The sequence below is a fragment of the Anabrus simplex genome, chromosome 1 (assembly GCF_040414725.1).
Source record: "Anabrus simplex isolate iqAnaSimp1 chromosome 1, ASM4041472v1, whole genome shotgun sequence".
NCBI lineage: Eukaryota > Metazoa > Arthropoda > Insecta > Orthoptera > Tettigoniidae > Anabrus > Anabrus simplex.
In genome coordinates this window covers 44,548,409-44,560,041 of record NC_090265.1, presented here as the reverse complement: position 1 = coordinate 44,560,041, position 11,633 = coordinate 44,548,409, and the positions used below count along the sequence as shown (strand labels likewise).

The 11,633-nt window shown below is 42.0% G+C and overlaps 1 non-coding gene across 1 annotated transcript; it reads right to left on the bottom strand.

The window, feature by feature from the left end:
- Positions 1–347: 347 nt before the first annotated feature.
- On the bottom strand, positions 348–426 carry TRNAL-UAG (transfer RNA leucine (anticodon UAG)). Its single transcript has one exon. It is a non-coding gene; the product is annotated as a tRNA-Leu (tRNA).
- Between the last annotated feature and the right edge of the window lie 11,207 nt (positions 427–11,633).

Genomic DNA, 11,633 nt, shown 5'->3' with positions numbered 1-11,633 from the left:
TTCGCACAATTGAACAAATAACGACGAAGATTGTATTTTAAACAGAAATCACCGGGCTAGTTGGCCGTGCGCGTAGAGGCGCGCGACTGTGAGCTTGCATCCGGGAGATAGTAGGTTCGAATCCCACTATCGGCAGCCCTGAAGATGGTTTTCCGTGGTTTCCCATTTTTCACACCAGGCAAATGCTGGGGCTGTACCTTAATTAAGGCCATGGCCGCTTCCTTCCAACTCCTAGGCCTTTCCTATCCCATCGTCGCCATCAGACCTATCTGTGTCGGTGCGACGTAAAACCCTAGCAAAAAAAAAATTAAACAGAAATCTTCGTACCTACTAAATTAGAAAAGGCTTGGCAGCAGTAGGATTCGAACCCACGCCTTTCGGACTGGTGCCTAAAACCAGCGCCTTAGACCGCTCGGCCATGCTACCCATACATACCTGCCTCCGGAGAAGATCATAATACGAAATGGAATTCGGTTTCCACATTCAATCCTCTCTAAAAAATGTCTCTCACATAGCTCCCTGGACAGGAATGTATGTAATTTCACGTTCTAAATCATGTCTGCTAGGGTTGGTATTTCTCTCAGACTCAGCAAGTGATCCCAACTCTACCGCATCTGGGGTAGTGTCCTGGAGCAAAGGACTTAGGGCCGGGGATACAACTGGGGAGTAGGACCAGTACTTCGCCTAGGCGGCCTCACCTGCTATACCTAACCCTTTACTGCATACTGTGCCGTGAGACAAAATATAACTTTCCATCTGTATTAATGGATATAGATTGTGGGCAGAGGTAGTTTTAAGGAACACCTTCAACTGTACGGTTAGTTAAACACATATATAGTCTACTAGGGATGCCTTGTATTTTTTTCACATATCATATGATGAAACAGCCCTAAAACCGAATGTACTCTTTCCACCCCGTCAACATCCACGCATACCAACCACCGTTGTTTTTTTTTTTTTTTTTTTTTCGTGGGCCCTCTCCATGACATTACCACAGGATTCAGGAGGACGTCTGGCTCAATCTCAAAGACGTTACCGACCTACGGTCGTGCGAGAATACTTGCGCCTTGCAATACGTACCCATGGCCAGTAGGCAGAAATGTTCGGTCAATGAATGTAAAACGCTTACCGTAAAATCATGATAAATCGTATAAATACCCCATTATGTCAATCCACATCACATAAGCTATCAGACGCTGTTAAAATTTGCTGGTAGCTCTAAGAAACATTAAAGCTTGAAATTTTCTTCCACAAACGAAAAGAAAACAAATCCATGGGGCTGACGCAAAGAGTGAGAAGACATTTGCCTGGAGTGTTAGTGGGAAACCACGGAAAACCACTTTGAGGCAATGGAACCCGGGCCTGTGTGGGTGGCAGCTAATCAAGCTAACTACTACGCCACGGAACTATGTATGTTGTAATACCTATCCCCAAGAAAACCGGTGCTGACAGGTGTGAAAACACCGCACCATTAGTTTGGTATCTCATGCCTGCAAAATTTTAACACGTATTAATTTTCAGAAGAATGGAAAAACAAGTTGAAGCTGAGTTGGGAGGAGATCAATTTGGCTTCAAAAGAAATGTAGGAACACGTGAAGCAATCCGGACTTTACGTCTGATCTTAGAGGATCGAATCAAGGACAAGCCCACGTACATGGCATTCGTAGATCTAGAAAAGGCATTCGATAATCTTGATTGGACCAAGCTCTTTATGATTCTGAAGATGATAGGGATCAGATAGCGAGAACGAAGAATTATCTACAATCTGTATAAAAATCAGTCTGCAGTGATAAGAATAGAGGGCTTTGAAAAAGAAGCAGCAATCCAGAAAGGAGTGAGGTAAGGCTGCAGTTTGTCCCCTCTCCTTTTCAATGTTTACATAGAACAGACAGTAAAGGAAATCAAAGAGAAATTTGGAAAGGGAATCACAGTCCAAGGAGAGGAAATCAAAACCTTGAGATTTGCCGATGATATTGTTATTTTATCTGAGACTGCAGAAGATCTCGAGAAGTTGCTGAATGGTATGGATGAAGTCTTGGGTAAGGAGTACAAGATGAAAATAAATAAGTCCAAAACAAAAGTAATGGAGTGCAGTCAAACGAAGGCAGGTGGTGTAGGAAATATTAGATTAGGAAATGAAGTCTTAAAGGAAATAGATGAATATTGTTACTTGGGTAGTAAAATAACTAACGATGGCAGAAGTAAGGAGGACATAAAATGCAGACTAGCGCAAGCAAGGAAGAGCTTTCTTAAGAAAAGAAATTTGCTCACTTCAAACATTGATATCGGAATTAGAAAAATGTTTTTGAAGACTTTTGTGTGGAGCGTGGCATTGTATGGAAGTGAAACATGGACGATAACTAGCTCAGAAAGAAAGAGAATAGAAGCTTTTGAAATGTGGTGTTACAGAAGAATGCTGAAGGTTAAAAAAAATCAAACTCGTGTACGCATCCCGAGGTGATGCAGCTCTTTTCAGGCACAGCCCCATTGGAGGTGAGCTGCGTGTACCATATGAACCACATAACAGCCCTGCTGCCATTCTTAAATTTCTGGCAGTACCGGGAATCGAACCCGGGCCCCCGAGGACGGCAGCTAATAACATTAACTGTTACGCTACTGGAGGCGGACATGCTGAAGGTAAGATGGATAGATCGAATCACGAATGAAGAGATATTGAATCGAATTGGTGAGAGGAGATCGATTTGGCTAAATTTGACGAGAAGAAGAGATAGCATGATAGGACACATCTTAAGACACCCAGGACTTGTTCAGTTGGTGTTTGAAGGAAGTGTAGGTGGTAAGAACGGTAGGGGCAGACCAAGGTATGAATATGACAAACAGATGTAGGATGCAATAGTTATGTAGAAATGAAAAGTTTAGCACAGGATAGGGTGGCATCTCCAACTGCATCAAACCAGTCTACGGACTGATTACTCAAACAACAACAAGGCATGTTATCAGAATTTTAACGACAACAGGACGTTTCAGCCTTCCGCACTAGACGGTAAGACACCCGTAGCATGGCCGAGTGGTCTAAGGCACTGGTTTAAGGCACCAGCCCGAAAGGGCGTGGGTTCGAATCCAACCGCCGCCAGGAACATTTAAATAGCTGCGGACTATTCACAGTTATATGAAGATAGCGATTTGCACATAATTATTGATCTTTACAAAGGAGTGACTGAACGTGTTGCTATACTTCTAGAAAATAGATCTCAGAGAATTACAGTAGGCGAAGCTTTATCTGACCCTATAATAATTAAGAGGAAAATTCCTCAAAGCAGTATTATTTGAGCTTTATATTTTCTTATATATAAATGATATGAATAAAGAAGTAGAATGAGAGATGAGGCTTATTGCGGATGTTATTATTCTGTATAGAGTAATAAATAAGATACAAGATTGTGAGCAACTGCAAAATGACCTCGATAATGTTGTGAGATGGACAATACGCAATCGTATGATGATAAACGGGGTTAAAAGTCAGGCTGTGAGTTTCACAAATAGGAAAACTCCTCTCAGTTTTATTTACTGTGTTGATGGGATGAAAGTTCCTTATGGGAACGATTGTACCTGGGTGTTAATACAAGGAAAGACCTTCATTGGGGTAATCACATAAATATGATTGTAAATAATGGGTACCGTTCTCTGCACATGGTTATGAGGATGTTTAGGGATTGTGGAAAGGATGTAAAGGAGAGGCCATATAAGTCTCTGGTAAGACCCCAACTAGTGAATGGTTCCAGTGCATGGGATCCTCACCAGGATTACTTAATCGGAGAACTGGAAAAATTCCAAAGAAAAGCAGCTCGATTTGTTGTGGGTGATTTCCGACAAAAGAGTAGCGTTAAAAAATGTTGCTAAGTTTGTGCTGGAAGACTTGGAGGAAAGGAGACGAGCTGCTCGACTAAGCGGTGTGTTCCGAGCTGTCAGTGTAGACTAAATTAGTAGACGTATAAGTTTGAGTGGTGTCTTTAAAAGTAGGAACGATCACAATATGATGATAAAGTTGAAATTCAAAAGGACAAATTGGGGCAAATATTCGTTTATAGGAAGGGGAGTTAGGTATTGGAACAACTTACCAAGAGATATGTTCAACAAATTTCCTATTTCTTTGCAGCCAATTAAGAAAAGGCTAGGAAAACAACATCTAGGGAATCTACCACCTGGGCGACTGCCATAAATGCAGATCAGTAGTGATTGATTGATTGATTGATTGATTGATTGATTGATTGATTGATTGATTGATTGATTGATTGATTGATTGATTGATTGATTGATTGATTGATTGATTGATTGACCTATCAAGATCTACGTCCAACGAAATGGTAGTTAATTTAACAGACAATTTTATGGCCGTAAATATTCTCAAGATAACTTATTATGAGAAAAATTCTGTTACCTTCGATGACTTTACCGTGTTTAAGTTTCTTTGCTGTGACCTGGACGAAACGCCAATAGTAACTCGTTTAAAACACTGATCCATTTGTACTTATTGTATATAGAATGCAGAGTTTTGGCATAATGCCGAACACATCGTGTCGTCCCAAGTCCCTCTCATCTTTGGTTCTTTGAGAATCTTGGAGTCCGCCTCTGTGGTGTAGTGGTTAGCGTGATTAGCTGCCACCCCCGGAGGTCCGGGTTCGATTCCAGGCTCTGCCACGAAATTTGAAAAGTGGTACGAGGGCTGGAACGGGGTCCACTCAGCCTCGGGAGGTCAACTGAGTAGATGTGGGTTCGATTCCCACCTCAGCCATCCTTGAAATGGTTTTCCGTGGTTTCCCACTTCACCTCCAGGCGAATGCCGGGATGGTATCTAACTTAAGGCCACGGCCGCTTCCTTCCCTCATCCTTGCCTATCCCTTCCAATCTTCCCATCCCCCTACAAGGCCCCTGTTCACCATAGCAGGTGAGGCCGCCTGGGCGAGGTACTGGTCATACTCCCCAGTTGTATCCCCCGACCAAGAGTCTGAAGCTCCAGGACACTGCCTTTGAGACGGTAGAGGTGCGATCCCTCGCTGAGTCCGAGGGAAAAGCCGAACCTGGAGGGTAAACAGATGATGATGATGATGATGATGATGATGAGAATCTTGGAGTGAAATGATAAACTATACTAGTGCATTATTTAATTCTAATGTAGTAATAAATAACTTCGTGTACACAATATGTTCTACATCCTTCAGTTATGGAGAAGACTTTATTTCCTTTCTTGTAGTGTATGCATTCCCGATGATCCCGCGCGAATAGATGTTTTTTTTCTCAATCAGTATCTTGCGGTAGTCAGATGACGTTTGTTAAATCATGGACTTCAATATTTTCTTTCACAGCTTTGGAGTGAAATTTTAATTAATCAAGTGTAATATTTTATTGTAAAGTGGTCATGAATAACTTAGTGTGATCAGTATGTTCTGCATCCTTTAATTATAGAAAAAGCTTGAATCACCATTTAAAGATGAAACAGTGAAGCAGTGATATTTACATCTGACTTCTGCATCTACAATGTTATATGGGCCTTCATCATAACGATGATATAATATGAACATATGTAAGTAGATGTATGTTTTTCACGATAATGTTATTCACTTATTCTCTCTTTAAAACGTTAGAAATGGCTCAGAATATGTAGACAATATGTGGGGGTGGTGAACACTTTATTGCGACAATGATGTGACTCGTCGTGGTGTTGAGCTGCGTATCCATTAGGCTGATGTAAGAGCTATTCAACCAAACAGGAGCACAGTTCTCGTCAGTCAAAAACACAAGTCTCAAAGCTGTGCATCGAAGTAAAGTTGCCGTTGAACCCCTAGTTGTACCACATGAATTTTGGACAACATTGTTGAGCGAGTTCTTATTTGGACTGGATATTATGAAGGTTTTGGTAATGGTAGAGTGTTCTTTTATCAAAGTTGACACTAACTTTCTAACGTTAGAATTGGTCATGCAATAGCATTGTGAGGGTTTATATACATCAGTGAGCCTGTAATTCTGTTCACAATACACTGAGCTCGACGAAAGTGAAAAACCTTAATTTTGAAATCTCAAGCAGTGGGAGGGTGTGGCTAAGTATCCTGCCACGACGATCGTGCCGATGACGTTTCCTGAGTGTCAGGCGCTAGAACCAAGTAACATTGGTTGCCAAGTTACCATGGTGTCGGTTTTCTTTCCACACAAAACTGTCTACGCTAAACAAAACATAGCTATGTTAAAACATAGAGCATGCGCCGGTGGAGGGTTTCGTACGTCAGGAAGAAATATGGTATCGTTGAAGAAAGGTAATGTCACATTAGATAGAACACTCTCCTTTAGACAACACCTTCATAACATCCAGTCCAAAGTAAGAACTCGCTCAACAGGTCGGTGGATGCAGAGTGGGTTTCAGCCCTTGGATTTCGTCCCTCAGGAGGCCACGGCTTGCCCGTTGTCCAACAGCTCTGTACTCTGACCGGCCAACCGAGCAGAGGAAAGTTGGCCACGGCTCTACCGTGGCTCTAAGCCTCTGCATTCGGAAGACGGGCCTGGGGCACAGTGCCGGACTTCACGCCTGGTCCCACCCGTCGGCTGTCCTGAGAATGGTTTTCCGTGGTTTTCCATTCTCCTGCACTAAGGCGAATGCCGGGAAAGTTCGTAGTATTGGCCACGGCGCCCACCCCCTTACCTTCTCCGCACATCTCCTTCACCGTAACAAATCTCCCGGCCTAAGAGACGGCGTCACCGTCTGAGAGGCCCGCCTCCCTCTTCAGGGGAGGAATGAAAACGTTTAGTAGTAGTAGTAGTAGTCGCTCAACAATGTAATCCAAAAATTATGTGGTACAACTTGGGGTTCAACGACAACTTTACTTCAATGGACAGCTTTGGAACTTGTGTTTTCCACTGCCGAGTACCGTGCTCCTTGTTTGGTTGAATAGCCCTCACACCAACCTCACTGATACGCAGCTCAACACCACGATGCGTCTCATCATAGGCACAATAAGGTCTCTAGTGATGGGATAAACGAATAATTATAATATTCGAATAACCTCCATCCCATCATTTAAATAATCGAATGAGTTTCAAATACCATTCAGTTGGATCGCATAGAATATTCGGATGCGTCATGAATCAATTTTTTTCGTTTAAGTGTGTCGGATGGATAATCGAATGAAATAAGAGAATAGATGAACTCTTATGAAAAAGAAATTTGCCTTTTTCCAAATGTATTCGAAAATATTGAAACTAAATGAGTGAATTAACTGCCATAATAGCATCGTTTTTCATTCTATTATTTGGAAAGCATCCACTATGCAATTGCCTCATTCATTCGAATGCAGTTTCGAATGAATAATAGAAAAAGTAATCGGATGGAAAAAATATATTCACTATTCGATTGCCTCATTCATTCGAATGAATAATCAAAAAATCGAATAGGAAATATAATAGATTAATCTAATGAAGAGATTATTTTGTATTCGATTATCCCATCACTAGTCTACAACCACATCTTGTCTACTTATCTTCATCCATACCTCCCCACCAGATCTTTGAGGTAAAAATGCTCTCCTCATGCGAATTCAACAAAGTAATGAGTAATCCTCAGTTACTAATACATGGCGATATCGCTGACGTCCATATGAATCGTCTAAGGTTACGAAATCCACCAACAAGAACTGCAATACAATTGAATAATACCTACTTCAACATAACTAAAGAATGGCAGGGAAGACAAAATACTAGGCCTGAGTCAACTTTGCCTCAAATTGGTTCGTCATTGCCACCTGGATTTGAGTTTCCTCGTAAAACATGGTCTACTCTTAACAGGATACGATCGGGCCATGGTGACTGCGCAGGTTTCCACTACAAATTGAAAAGAATTCCTCTAATAATACCTCTAAGCAGACCATCCGACATATTGTCACTGAGTGTCCAAAAAGAAAGTACAGTGGCGACATCATGCGTTTCCAGAGACAAGTAGTTACATAAACAACCTGGACATAAAGATAAAGTTTACTTTCCAAAATCATGTGCGTATGTCTAGTACCTGTAAAGTCATGCGCTAAATAAATAAATAGAACGTGCGAAAGCTTAGTGACCGTGTAGGTTTTATCATGAAGTCGTCCAGGCTTGTCCAGCGTCAGCTATTCAGTTTAAGGTGTTAGTGGAGCCGACATTCACCGGGGTATGGAGGATGTGTAATGGAGTGAATGTGCATAACCCTGTAACATCATGGCGCAATGCTGTAACGCTGAAATATAATTTCATCATGGACGAGTAAGGACATGCCAAAACTAAATCAGACACTGTGAGAAGTCTGGTGAGGAAATGAAACAATCAATGGATGCCGGTTGGGAACCAATTGAGTGTAACAATTGAGTGTCCGAGACGCCATTCAAGACTGGTTCTGCTCACCAACCACGGGCGTTGTCCTCTATGGATATCCGTCATCAGGTCGACCGCTGGGACACTTGCTTGAACCAATAAGGCGAACATACCATCCTTACATCACTCTTTACAACCAATTATTCGAGTATGTTAAACTGTGACATGAGTTGGATCTCGCCTCAGAGTTAGGCAGACCTTTAAACATCTACCTGTTGTGACACCTTGTGGAGATACGCTGAATTATATCTTAATATGAAGTCTGAAGCCTATGTATAGATGTTCTATGCGAAACGTAAATAATTTCATCATGTTTACTGACGCGACAAAAGCTCACACTTATTATCACCTATTTCTGTAGTGTTTATTGTTGCCACTACGACATTCTGCGTCAAAGTATTTCTAAGGTAACTCGTTCTAACTCCCATATGAGAAGTTTGTAAATACCGCTGTGCGCGCAGGCAGTGGAAGTGACAGCGAGACATGCAACAGCTCGCTGCAGAGAGCCAGCCAAGGCCAGGTGACGTCACTACCGAACTTTCCATTTCTTCTATTTCAAACTCTCAAGAATGGAACGTGCTATCAGAATAATTCTAATCATATTATCGTGTATCCCATTATTCCAAATGATAATGATCAAAATTTCATAAAAATCGGCTGAAGGATAGCCGAGTAATTAAAGGTAGAAGATTCATGAATTTGAAACCACATGGTCCGGCCTACGGATATAAAAAAGGAGCCAGCTGGGCTAGTAGAAATCAGTGTCTTCGTGTATTTCCCGCTGCCACAGCGTGCGGGCCAGCTGTGAAAAGTTATATTCGAGGTCGTTACCCTGTCCGGTTGAGTGCCGATGACAGGCTAAGTATGAGTGTTTCAGTTTAAATTTCTAAGTGTCAGAGGTGCGAACCTAGGGCTCTAACTTCGTGACAGAAATTGTTTTCAAAACTGTGCTTAACTTTTCTCATCAAACTGTGCTTTAGAATATTTCACAAGACTGTGCCTCAGTGAAAGAACTTAATTCCTTTTCGTAAGACTGTGTCTTCGCAACAGTGTTCATTTCACAAACTGTGCTTTGAGTTGTATTCATAAGACTGTGCCTTCGTTGCAGCATTTACCGTGTTTTCTAGTATTACGTGAGACTGTGTCTCGGTGACATCATTTGCTTCTTTTCGTTAGACTGTGCCAAAGTAACAGTGTTCATTTCATTTCGTAAGACTGAGCCTTAGCGTCAGAGAAGGTTCCAGACTTTGTAAATTGTGTTACCCTATTAACATAAATTTCGTCAACAAGTGAATCGAACAACAATTATTTCATATTTTGAACTGTGCCAATCTTTCTTTTCATCATAAACTGTGATACTAAATTAATTTGACTTTGTTCTATAACCTACAAATTCCACAGTTACAATACAATACAATACAATACAATACAATACAATACAATACAATACAATACAATACAGTACAATACAATAGAATACAACTCTTTATTGCCCACCCTAGTTTACACCATCGGTTACAGGCAATAAAGACCGTGAAATACACCTAAACCCAAAAACAAAACAAAGCAATTTAAACTAACATACTATTATATATCTTGTAAAACTTCTTACTATCTACACTAAAACTATTTACTATCTACTCTACTCATTTAGTGGTGACAGTACCAGCGGAATCCGTACCTTGTACTGCACCACCTTGCTTAAAACTATTGAGATGTCTCTGGCATGCGAGGAACACCTACCGCATGTTAGGACATCCCCTACCTCAATTCTAATGTACTAACACATATTCTACTATCTACAGCTAACTAAACCAAGAGAAAACAAAGACACTGGCTGCAGGCGGAATTACCTAGTAAGGAGAGAACCATCCCACCCAGCACCGCTATCAGCCACTCCTCTCGGGTCAGATGTTACCCCTACCTATAGCTCGTGCTTCCCTCCTCTTTTGGGTGACGAATCGTATTGGCGGTTGACCAGTCCATCATACGATCCGTCACGTTTTTATCTACTGCTCCGCCTATAATCGAGTCGTCTTACTTCATACCTTCCCCCATCAAATTCCATAGTTAATAACGTTCAACGCAAATAATATGTTAATCATTCGATGCACTTATCGAAGAGTGTCGTGTAAAAATCTTCAGTGCAGTGCGGTAAAGAAGTGTCGTATCAGATCCTATTGACATTCTGTGCGAAATCTACACACTTCTTTGCACCCTTCGTGGGATCTCAGTGGAATAAATATCACGACGCATAGGTCGCCTACGGGCGTCAAGTCAAAAGGCCTGGATCTGGCGAGCCAAACTTGTCCTCGGACACACCCGGCACTAAAAGCCAAACGCCATTTCATTTTTATTTCAGTGGAATAAAGTCAAAATGAATTATTCCATGCTGCACGCTGACATCACAAGACGTCAGACTCGCGGGTTCGAGTCTCAACAGAACTTCAAGGGCCGTCAACCGCCGTGGGATAACGTGGTGCCATGGTGCTGAGAGGAGTTCCATGGTGAAGGGGAAATAGTACAACAACGTGGGACATCACCGACGCCGACGCCGAGGGACGGCGTCTCCCCCTACCTTTGCCTGGACTTTCTAAACCCCTACTGCTCATCTGTAAAAGGCGATATAATTTGTCTAACATGAATAAACACACGGTTCAACGTAATAGGAACTTATTCTACTACCCTTCTCTCTCTGGGTTTCCTAGCATGGACCGTACACGCCCTGGCGTCAACCCATGCTCTCCGCTGAATGAAAGTACGGGCGTTTCGGTTACAACATATTTTATATAAATGAAGATGCGTATTTAAAAAACACCCAGTCCTCAACTTAGAGAAATTAACCAAACGTGATTAACATTCCTGTCCTAGCCGGAAATGGAACCCGGGGCCCTCAAGGCTGAAACGCTGACATTCAGCCAAGGTTCCAGGAGGATGAATCATTTACGTAATTTATCAAATATGAGATCAGAATACCTTCATTTTTTCTTATTTCACTGGCAAAGAGAGTAAATAGTGCAACTCAAACAACAAACATCATGCCAGGTACAGAACAGTGTTGCGTTCATATGCTCCACACACCATTTGGAATGGGGCATAAAATTCTTCGAACCGAGCGAGTTGGACGTGTGGTTAGGGACGCGCATCTGTGAGCTTGCTTTCGAGAGATACTGGGTTCCAAACCTACTTTCAGCAGCCCTGAACATTGTTTTCCATAGTTTACCATTTCCACACTAGGCACTAGGCAAACACTGTGGCTGTACCTTAATTAAGGCCACGGACGC